We start from the raw sequence: 11,388 nt of genomic DNA, 5'->3' as shown, positions 1-11,388 counted from the left end.
GGTTGCTTTTTAAAAATTATTGAAAATGGAGCTTTTTTTATTAGTAATTAAATGAATCGATGTTAATCAAATGCTATTTTGTGAAAACGTTACTGGGTCATTGAACATTTATTTGACAGGTATTAGTGCACTGCGTGCTTTACCAACATTCAATCTGATGATCTAATAACATATTGGTTCAAAAACAAATCATTGCGTTAAACGGGATAATTGCTCGAATATTTGACTTCCTTTGCCTTTCCTTAACACAGGGAAGCTTTTGCTACTTAGAATTGAGCTTTCATTTCGAAACACTATCTTTCCTTCTCTCTCTCTCTTTTTTCCGAATTTGTTTTCCTCCATATCCTATCGTTAGCATCAAGATTGTTTTCCACCATGTACGCGAGCACACATACATGCGCACTATTGCTCGCGTCCCCCTGTTCCGCCACCCACTCCCCAAAATGCGGTACCGAGCGGTAGTTTTGTTTTGAAAAACTTTGCCGGAAAGCTCGCGTACGGTACAGAGAATTGTGCGCTTCATAAATTATGCTCAATTTTTCTCCGGTGAAACGAAACCAAGCGACTCTCTTCGAGCTGGAATCGGGGAGCTTATGCTTTAACGATTAATTTGTTGTTTATATCGAAATACCTTTTCCTCTCTCTTTATCTCTCCCTCTCTGGGTGAAAAAAGTATTCAAACGCGCTGCAGAAGCTCTCAGCAATACCGAACCGAAGGTCCTGTTTCCCTATCCACCGACATCGGCTTCCCGAGAGTTTGCTTTCGCAACTGGAAAAACTGCAACATATTTGCTCTCACCCATTCAGTCATCTTGCAACGGTGCTAGCAGGCAAACGGAAAATTCAATCGCTAGTGAATGTGTGGTTAGTCGGTTAGTGAGAAGAGGTTTTTTTGTGTGTGCATTCATCCATTCAATAGTTTTGCGGAAAAGAGCAACATAAGAGAAAGAAACTCCAATGAAAATCGTGTGCGTGTATGGAGAAACCCACAAAGGATTTACGATGAAAAGCGAGGCTCAAAGGCACCAGGCGTGAGTTGAGCGCTGCGTAGATAGCTGTATTATTCAAAAAAGTAAAAAAAAAACATAAAGAAAACGTTCCTCAAACGAATGTTTCGTTCGTGCTATTCAATGTGACATTCAGTGTGGGCCTGTGAAAGGCGTACGAAGTGTGTGTAAGTCTTGCACCAAGTGGAATCGTTTCGTTCAAGTTTTTCGTGCGGCGTATCGTTAGAAAAAGCACGTACGCAGTCCTACGATGGGCGACGGCATCGCTTGCTGCGCCGGTCTACTAAGTGCCCAGAGAGAAACCCCCAACGGTGACGAAAATTTTCGATAGGGAAAATTGGGGCCTCACGACAAAATAAAGGCATTCAAAGTAAGGCGCACCCCCCTCCATTATAGCGTGGCTTTTTCGTGCAGAGCTTTGAAGAAGAAAAAAAACAAGAAATATACAAAAAGATCTTTTTTTCTGAAAAAGAATCCTGAGTCACGAATAAAAACCATAACAACTCGCTGGCCATCTACAACTTAGTTTGTGCATCAGTGTAAAGTGTAGTGAGACTATGGTGAAACATTTCATCATCCGGTTTGGTATTCCAGTAGCAACAAAGTGATTGGAAATTTTATTTGCTGTGTAAGTGTGTAAACGATTGTAAGAAGAAGAAAAAGTTTCCCCACGCTAGTGTGATCCCGTGACAAAATCAAAAATAATCCCATATCACGCGCAAGCCAAACCCCGTGCGGTGCAGTGCGAAATTTCTTCTCTAGATTTTTGCACAAAGAAAAGAAAGGTGGTGTGTGAGAGTGTCTGTGTGCGTATGTGTTTGTGTGTGTATGATAGTGTGTTTTTGTGCCACAAGTTCTTTCTTTGCAACCACCACCAACTCCTGCATTGGAGTATTGTAAAAGCAGGCTGCATTCGACGGTACATCCGTTCACACTAGCTGTGTCGTAGCAAACCGATCCCTCTTGCATTCGAGTTTGTTTTTGGGAGACCGGTTTAGACAGGTAAGCTTAAGTGGGTTAACATTTCTGATAAATTGTCATCATCAGTTTGTTTAAGCAAAACAAATTGGTTTATCCACAGCGTGTCTTTGTGTCACAAGCTGGAGTTTTTCTTTATGGAAAGCTTTTCGTCCACCTTTCGACCTTTTGCGTACCGTACCGAAGGATGTATTCGTCTTTTCCCCCACTCAAAACGACGGTGATGGTGTGAAAATGTAGGTCAATAAACTTGCCGTTTAGCTCACCGTAAATACGTTTACTGTTACAAAAACTACGCCAAAAGCATCCTCACGCCGATGAAAAGACGGTGAGTGTGACAGAGCCTAACCCAGGACGGCAGTCAGACACGTAAGGTGAAAGCGAGAAAGAGCCTGCCGGCCGAGAAAACAGGAGAGCAAGGTTCGTTACCGAGAGCAGAAAGGACGATAGAGAGAGCGTATGTTGCTTGAAAGCAAATTAAAGAGAGAGAGAGAGCGCGCGCGCGAGTATCTTTTACGACCTCCTTTTCCCCGACAGAACCACGGTATCGGCACTGGTTTCCGGTTTCCACCCCGAGCTCGAAGACGAAAGCTTGAACTGGAAAATTGCTCTGAACCGAGTTTCCCACGGCACGTCTATGCTTACATTTGGAAATGACGCTTGACGGGCATACCGAACCTCCCGTGCGTTTGACACAAAGACGGAGGGGTTTTGTGTTCTTTTGCCACACGGCGTCAGAGCCTTTGTCGTGATGGGTTTGCTTCATTGTTGTCCAACTTTTGTCCTCGAGTATGCGATATTAATATGCGAACCACCCCCTTAACTATTACCAGCTGGGTCGTGTTTTCCGCCGAATGGCTTATTGAGATTTGTGGAGAGTGAACTCTGCTCCATATGGAAATTAATACAGGAACCTTACAAATGGAAAATATCTGTACAATGTTTGTTGAGTGCTTGGCCTGAAGTACGACAGTAGCAAATGGACAAACACTATTAAAAGGGGGGCAACACGGTTATACACACAGAAGGTGACAATAATCTGTGAAGCGACTCTCTTTTTATCGTCGCGTTTGTTTAAGGCTGGTTTGCTTTCCACTTTCTGTGCGATAATTATTTCCACCCCCCACCCCTTGCGGCACACAATGCGTCGGGATTAACGTTTGTTAAACATCATCAAAAGTCAGCACACGTCTCAACTAACAGCCAGCTGATGACGGCGGTGGTAAATATTGAGCACGTGTTGTTGCTAAAAGTTTCAGCCCGCAAAAGGCGTTTGGTCTCTTTTAGTTGCTGAGAGCCGAAAAAAAACAACAAAAACAAATGGCGCAATGGTTTTGCAATTATAGCGCAAATTGTGATTGTCAGGAGCACATTAACAGTGTCTTACAGCCGGGAGCTTATCTTGCTCAAATAGCAAGCATACCGCAAACAGCTCAACAATCCTAAAATAACACAGTACTTTCATTATTAAAAACTACCGCTCGCTCGCTTCTCCTCTGCCCTTTGAGCTGTTTTCTGTTTGCGAAAAATCGTAGCAGAAAGCACATAAAGAAAAAGCGTTGTTGAGCAGAAAGCATTGCGAATTTCAGATCCATAGTATCAAGCCCACCCATAATTGTGGGCTATCGTTTTTTTTATTAGCTTTTTTTCTCGAATTTTCTTTCGAGAAAACCCGGCTCGATCTGATTTCAGCTACCAGCCCAAAACACCGCTGTGCCATGTTTTTTCGACGAATCAAAAGTTGCTGGTACAGATTTCATCGGGATAAGCATTTGGAGAAATAAAATGGCTCGGGGATACGATTTTGGACGAAACTTGGAGCACAACTTGGAGCGCAAAGTTATGTGTTTTTGTTTTTGTTGCTGTTGTCGGTGTGCACATGTATGTGTGTCTGTTTTGCGTTGATATTGCCTTCGCCTACCCATGAAGGAATAGGAAGCTGGGAAAAGTAATACACCGTAACGTTGTACTTTGATGCTTTCTAATATTGCACACAGCTTTGATAAGAGATATACGTCTTGCTGTTTGTTTTTGATTTATGAGGGTTTAATGAATATCTTAGAGAACGGTTTAAAACTCTTATTGACTACTTAGATTTGTTTTAAATGATTTAGGGCAATAACACTTAATTCTTTTCATTGATTTTTGTGACTACTTACACCATCATAAGAATGTCATAAAAATGAATAACTTAATGATATTCTTTTAGTGAATATTAACGTTCAAGTGGATCATACAGCGGAGCCGATGATTATCGTGAGTGATTATCGATAAAATGCGCAACAGATGCGATCAACTTGCACCAATTATACCCTAACAAACCGATTTTTTTTTTGCGAATTAACTAATTATATAAAGCCAGTGGATATAAAAAAACAGCTTGAAAAACGCTTTTAATAATTAACTTAAGGTAGAATAAATAGTCTGTTGGGTTATCTCAACACATAACCCCCATTCAAATTGGAAAAAAATCTACGAACCTTTTCTAATAATTGAGCTGTAAATAAAAAAGGATGCATATAACCCTTCGAATTCATGAGATAATAGGGCCTAAACAATGAATCAAAGGAAAATACCGTGAACTGGTAATCGATACATACCCAGAAAAAGACACGAGATAAGCTGCAGAACATTGAATCCCTCTTGATCCTTCAAAATTGTATAATAATTTCAACAGTTTTCAGCATATACCAATTTTAACTGAAAAAAAAGTTGCTTAATGACGCAAGGGCTTAATTTGACTATGTTTTGGTCATAAAAAATCTAGCAATATAATTTTGTTCTAATTTATATACTGCAAGATATAATTTTTCAAACATGCAACCTCTTAAAAATGAACTCACTATTGTCTGTTGGGCGCAGTGTTCCCGACATTCGACCTTTAAAAGGCAAGCCGTCTGCATTGCTGACTTCACAAATAAATTGTAGCTCTCTACTGCAAAACAACTACCACCCGTAGGCACTATCCCGAGCCGGTGTGCGGTTGGTATCCAATTAAAATGATTAAAGCGAGCGATTCCACATCCCGAAACGTGTGCTCGTACTTCTAGCCAAAGCATTACGTGGATATGAATACTAATAACACCGCTCTTTTGACCGTGACGTTCCCGCTGGATAACTATGATAACTTCCGGCTATAGGGCCATTCTAAACGAGTTTATAAAGTTTAGTAAATGAAGATATACTGCTGATGTTAATGATGATGTTGGTTTGCCTAATTCAGGTACAGTGTTGGTCTATGTTTAGCTGCATGTGTTTTTAAAAAGACTGACGAAAAGAATTGAACCGAATGAAACAGAATCTATTGTTTGCTCATCAAATTAACTCAGAAGGTACATATTTGTTTGGATACATTATTTATTATCCTATTTATATTATGATAAATAGAAGAATTCAAATAATATACACAAATAAATGTAATTACATAATAAAGCAGAATTCGGTTGATTGCATTCATCAGGCTCATAGCGACCCGTGTAATTTAAACAGAGTTTGTAATCCTTCATCCTCGACCCAACTTTCCCTAGCAAATAGAAAGGAAGTTGATAGGAAGTTGATATAAAGTGATTCGACGTAATTTGACGTAATTCCATCAGTAATATCGTTTCTTCATAATTTCAAAGTTCGAAAAGCTCCTCAACAGTACTGCCAGCTGTTTGCATTCAAAATTTTCTCCACAAAACCTTTCCGCTTCCATTAGAGTATACCTTTGCTCCATTTCTGTGTGAATTCTAACGAAATGTCATGCACTAATGAACAGACACCAAGATGTGTTAATGCAGGATGGCCATGCCAGAGCACTCAAGCACGAGCTGCGGTGGTAGTCTAATGGTAAGGTAGGAAAACTCTACCGAATGTGCATCATGCAAATCATGGTAGCATACATTATCATGAGAATCGGTGGGAGCAGTAGTAATGCGATTGGAAACGGTGTTGTCATATAGTCGTTGAATGCATTTGTTTTTTTTTCTATTTGTAAACCTTTATAATTAGAATTACAAATTCATCCCATGTATGCACGTATCGGAATTGGAACGAGCAAGCGATGGTTGTTTGAAATGGTTCTTTTATTAGTAGTCAAATTGTCGAACAAAATATAACTTTCAATCCTTTTCAATATTTATAACAGTCATTTTCATAGCCAGTTCACTGCACTATAGTCCACAGCTAGCCAACCAAATAGCTCCACGATGTATCGTGTATCACTGAAAAGCATCCCGTCCCGTGTTTCTGTCACTGCAGATTCAATCGCTTCCGAGGCTCAACAGTTCCAGCAACAATGCCGTCTTGCTGTGCGGTTATATTAAACCCACAATCGAGCATCCAGCGGTCAGATAGCACACCGCAATAACTGGCGGAAATGAAAATGGCTAGTTTGATACAGCGTTACTCGTTGCTGCGTCCATTGTGAATGCTTTGCGAGGCTTCGCCGCTCCTGACTCAATGCATGGATCCCGTCCGGAGTACAGGACATTCAATATTGTACCATCACTAATTGGGGCACATTACACGTTGGTGTAATTACTCTTTCGCCGAACGCTCGGCAGCATAAAGCATTGTGCAATGAAATTGGTTCTCGCGCAGTCCGCACCCGCCCGCTTATCGATATCGGTTCGATTGGAGTTACCTTTTTTTCGAGGAAAATAATAAATTTTTCCCTCCGTGTGGCATAGATAGAACAGCTTATCTCGGGGTAATTGTTTTGTTCGTTATAGAGTACAGGGATTTATCGCTATCTAGTTTCGGGTTGTTGCTGTGTTACTAAGCAATGATTCATTGTCTCAGGTATTTCACCGTACCATGCCTACCTAGCTTTATGTGGAGCAAACTAAAACGATGCGTAAAATAGTATTACTTTAATAACGCTTAACATATAACACTTAATGTAGTATAGCTTTGCTAACACAGCTATTCTATAAATATGTCACTTTTATTTGTTTTTAAAACAATCATTTAAATATTTTTCTCCCACACTCAAGTACCGCTTTTGTTGTTGCGCTATAGCTTGATTAGGCTATTGGAATGAATACACCGCCTCCCCTCATTTTCTTGCACAGTGTCGATCGATTACGACCGTTTGCTCTTGGTGAGAGTTTTAATTATATCCCTTTTGTGCGAGCGCGAAAGAAAAACATGACCTGTTTACACTGAAATCCATACGTTCGCGTTTAGCGCGGCGCTGGTGCGGTAGTAATTCCATGGTGCCCTGCCCAAGCCCTGGAAAGGCAAACGGAAAACCCCCTAACCATGAAATGGTGAGCAAACGAAGGCAAGTCATTAACTTGCTCCCAAGTGTGTTGAAAAATAGAAGTGCGAGGGAAAAAATAAACAGAAAATAAACAAGTACATTCGTACACCCTGCAGAATACGGTAGTGCCATATCATTTCAAACTGACGACGGTGAAGCTTGCGCTCATGCGATTCCCCGGCACAAAGGATGCTCCGTGCCATTGTTGAAAAGTTGTGCTGCTGCAGCCAGCCAGTTCACTCAATCAAATTAACCTCATAAGCTGGTATCGCGCTTGCTTTAGAATTAAAAACCTCCATTCATCTACCCGCGATACGTAGACCGCAAACAATGTCTTGTGCTGGGGTTAACCTGTAGAGTGGTTCCCATTTTCCATACCATCTCGTTAACTTTTCACGCCCAAACAAAAAGCCCAGCCCCTAGGTTCCTCGTGGAACGGCGGGGGATTTTTTACCGTCAAATTGCATTTTTTCCGCTTGGAAGGTTTTACGCAAAAAGGAAGGCACATTGATGTAATGGTTTATTTTTAAATCAACAGGATTGCAATCAACAAATTCTGCTGACGCACATAATGGAGCCCAAAAATGTGGTACATATGGCGCAGTTGAAGGTCTGCGGCGTTTTTTTTTTGTATTTGGTTTGTCTGTGTGGTTGAATTATCCTGCCGAGTCGGATCACCTACCATGGAATAGTAATTAGACCGCGCCATTACCGTGCACGTCTGACCGTTCGGGAGACATACGCATGTAACAAGTTTTGGCTCCGTTCGCCGATGGGGTTGGCAAATAGCAGGCTATTTGTAACAGGTGTGCCAAGGCTAGACGCCGATACGAGCCCCTACGGACGACGGGCGTTCATTGTTTACTGGCAGTGTGATGCGCGAAATCGTATAGAAGAGGAGTTGAGGGTTATAATATCCCAGGATGAAACATCGTTTCAGTCATCATACTGCTAGACCTGTTAATGCTGTCATTCGGTACCATACTTTAACAAACAGTTATTATGAAAGAAGAGGAAATCATTCTTTAATATAGGAAAGCATCATCACAAATGCATGACAACTTTTTTTCTACCATTTCCCTTGTGTCCTACAAATTCGCTAACAATATCTAATATCTCCACTTACGAGGTACTAGACATTGCACTAAGCATCTTGTCCACCGACTGCTCCAGACATTGTACATATTGGGAGAAAATGTGAACTTGGGAGCAAAAAAACTCAACAAACCGGCACTTGTAGAAAAGAAATATTAGACGAGTCAAGTCAAGTACCGACGGACGAGAGTGCTACGTAATCTGTCAAGATCCTCGGTGCAATACGGAGGAAGGCAGGATCCTACCCTGACGGTACTGCTTTCTGTCAGTCATCGTCTATTGTTGTGCCTTACCTGGTTGGTAGTGGGACCCAGGGTCAACAACTGAAGCAAAAATCGCTCCACAACCGTGCCCGAAAGTGCAAACGCAGTTTGAGCAATGAGCGAAAGCGTAATCCAGGATTAAACGAGCTCTTTGTGTGCGCGGATGGAGGCGAATTGTGTCACCGAAAGAGCTCCCGCCATTGGGCAGTCTACATTGTGAGTATTTTTCGAAGGGAGGGAGCGAGAAGAGGGAGTGAACGAAACGACGACGATGATTTGTTTGTTCGGGTTTTTCTTTTTATGCTCTCCGACACCCAAGTTGGTCATCGTTCAAAGCCATGCGCAGCGTCATAACCATTTTGTGGGCCATCGCAAATGCGTGCCAATTTGGGATGGGTTCCAACGAATTGACACACTTTTGCATGGCACTTGGACGTGTTAGTATGTAAGCGTGTACACGCTCATAAGTGGAGGAAATTTCAGATTTCCCCTGAGAGTTGCCCGGTCTGCCGTTTCAGTAATGACAAGGTTAAAGCGTAGCCGCGCCAAACAACAACCTTATACTTTCGATTACAATCGTGCCATACCGAGATGGTATTCCTGCACATGCCATACAACTGTCCTATTGCTCCACAGGCAACCATTTTTGGGCCTCATACTTTCACGTCCAATTTTGGCTACTACCGTTGATTGCACGCACGCATGAGTGTATTTGTGTGGGATGTTAATTTATGATATTTTGTTGTTGTTGCTGGGAGGAGCCCAGCCAACATTCATTAGTTTGCATCACTCCCCGGGGGACGTATGCAAATTTATGCGACGGATTTTGTTTACCGGATTCTGCTACTAGGGCCCATTCGATCCCGTTCGATCGAGCGGTGGGATGTTTCTTCGAAACCTTCTTCACTGGCTTCGTATTTCCCCTGGCGTCCTTGATTGACGGGTTGATTGACAATGGGGGCCTTTCCGATGCAGTAAGCGAACCCATAAATTTTCACACTGCAAATGAAGAATAATGAAAATGCCTCCGATTTGACAGCATCCTTGCCCGTTTGGCAAATGACGCAACAGGCCTGTGGGCCAGCTGTTCTGGTAAAAACGTGACAGCACTTGCCTTTTTGGAACGAAGGCACGACCGACACGTGCCTCGGTAGGATGGATGAGGCATTTTTTTGCTTTTTTTCTCATATAAATTTGAGGAAAACCCCCGTATAAAGATGACGCTCATTTTTCTCTGCCCGTTCGATCGTTTCCGAAGTAGCTATTTTGAGCACACCAAGGGGGAAAACGTATTGAAATAAATCCACTAAACTGGTGCCACTGACAGCCGCTGTGAGAGCTGCTCTTCTTGTGGTGGGAAGCTTTTCTTTATTCCCCGTTTGTTGAAACCCATCCCCCAAATGCTATTGACATTTTAGCTTACGGTGCAGCGGAGCAAGTAAAGGCTACGGCTGTCTAAGCCATGTGCAGCCTGTGCCGTTGCGGCATTTGCCACAAGTGCATAGGGAAATACGCTTTCCGGGAGTGGTCCGTGCCGTGTTCTGCATGACAAACGAGGTAATGTGGAGAAAAGGCCGACACCCAACCGATCCTGGCGTTCCGTACACAATGGCGAGCAGTGGTAGGCAGTTGACTTTACGAATCATCTTTCCTGGCATATAGACGTGCTACGTACAATGGAAGTACTCGTTGTTTGTTTTGTCCCAAGCTGTTGGACGAGCCCAGTCTGCCGGCAAGACCGAGCGGAAGATGTTTATTACATCAATAACACTTTTCCAGCCCCTTATCAGGCTTCTTGATAATTGAAGATGTATACAGCGTGTAAGATCAGTGCTTGAAGATATCCCCAAGAGCTGGTGGAGAAAAGGGCACAAATGTGATGTAGGATTCGATACGCTTTGCGGTTTTAGAGTGTATATAGTGAAAAAGGTATCGTATGTGTCTGATGTTTGATTTATAATTGAAAGATAATCCTAAAAAGATTCATTGCCTCAGTTTGTATCATGCTTTACTTATGTTTGGCTCATTCATAATTCCTTTGTGTTGGATAGTTGTTGACAAATATTCATACTAATGTTTAAGTGCGCAATCATTATTTTGTTGATTCCGTGAGCTTTATTTAACATTTTCAACGATCATAAAACCAATCAAAAAATATATTTGCTTTGATGAAATAACTCAGAAGAGCACTGTTTTTATAACGGTACAATTGAAAAGGACTAGTTTTTTTTAAATGCAGAATATATCTTAAAGCACACCTTTAAAAATTTGCTCTCAATCCAAAGCACGTTACGAATCTTTCTCTATCACCGAGGCCTTTATGATTATGAGGGTAGTTTGGGTTTTGCTGCTTCCCTAACCGACAAATCCTACACTCAATAACAGTCCAATTAAACATTCATAACCATCAGACTGGTCGTCCAGCGGTTAGCACTTCAAGATCAACGTTCACTATACGATAACCTTGAGACGTTTGCGAACCAGCAAAAGGACAGTGTTACCGGTGCGAGCGGAATGAATGGTCCGTATCTTGATGGATGGAACAACACTTTCCAACCTTTTCAAGCACCTGTTGAAGAAGGGTTGGTTTAGGCTATCGAGATGGTGTGAAATAATTACAAGCTACCCTTTTTCAGCACAAGGAGGTGGATGTTTGTTATCTTTGGTTGACAGATGGACAAAGATCCAATACAGAATGTGACGATATAGAAATTTAAATATTTACTACTGCTTCAAAGAAATATAAATGAAACAAAGTTCCTCATACAAGACGACTACTCGTTGCCCAACGACTGAT

The 11,388-nt window shown here is 41.9% G+C and overlaps 1 protein-coding gene across 3 annotated transcripts in view; it reads left to right on the top strand.

Annotated features, from left to right (window-relative positions):
• The first annotated feature begins 797 nt into the window (after positions 1-797).
• The window catches only part of LOC4578025 (uncharacterized), a 31,809-nt gene continuing 21,218 nt past the window's right edge, over positions 798-11,388 (top strand). For all 3 annotated transcript variants that reach the window (XR_009766421.1, XR_009766420.1, XM_061660574.1), the window contains exon 1: positions 798-2,009. The gene's annotated coding sequence lies outside the window, so the exon portion shown is untranslated. The remainder of the gene's footprint in view (positions 2,010-11,388) is intronic.

This window comes from Anopheles gambiae, chromosome 3, assembly GCF_943734735.2.
Source record: "Anopheles gambiae chromosome 3, idAnoGambNW_F1_1, whole genome shotgun sequence".
Lineage (NCBI taxonomy): Eukaryota > Metazoa > Arthropoda > Insecta > Diptera > Culicidae > Anopheles > Anopheles gambiae.
The sequence above is the reverse complement of the archived record's forward strand: the minus strand, read 5'-3'. Positions and strand labels throughout refer to the sequence as shown.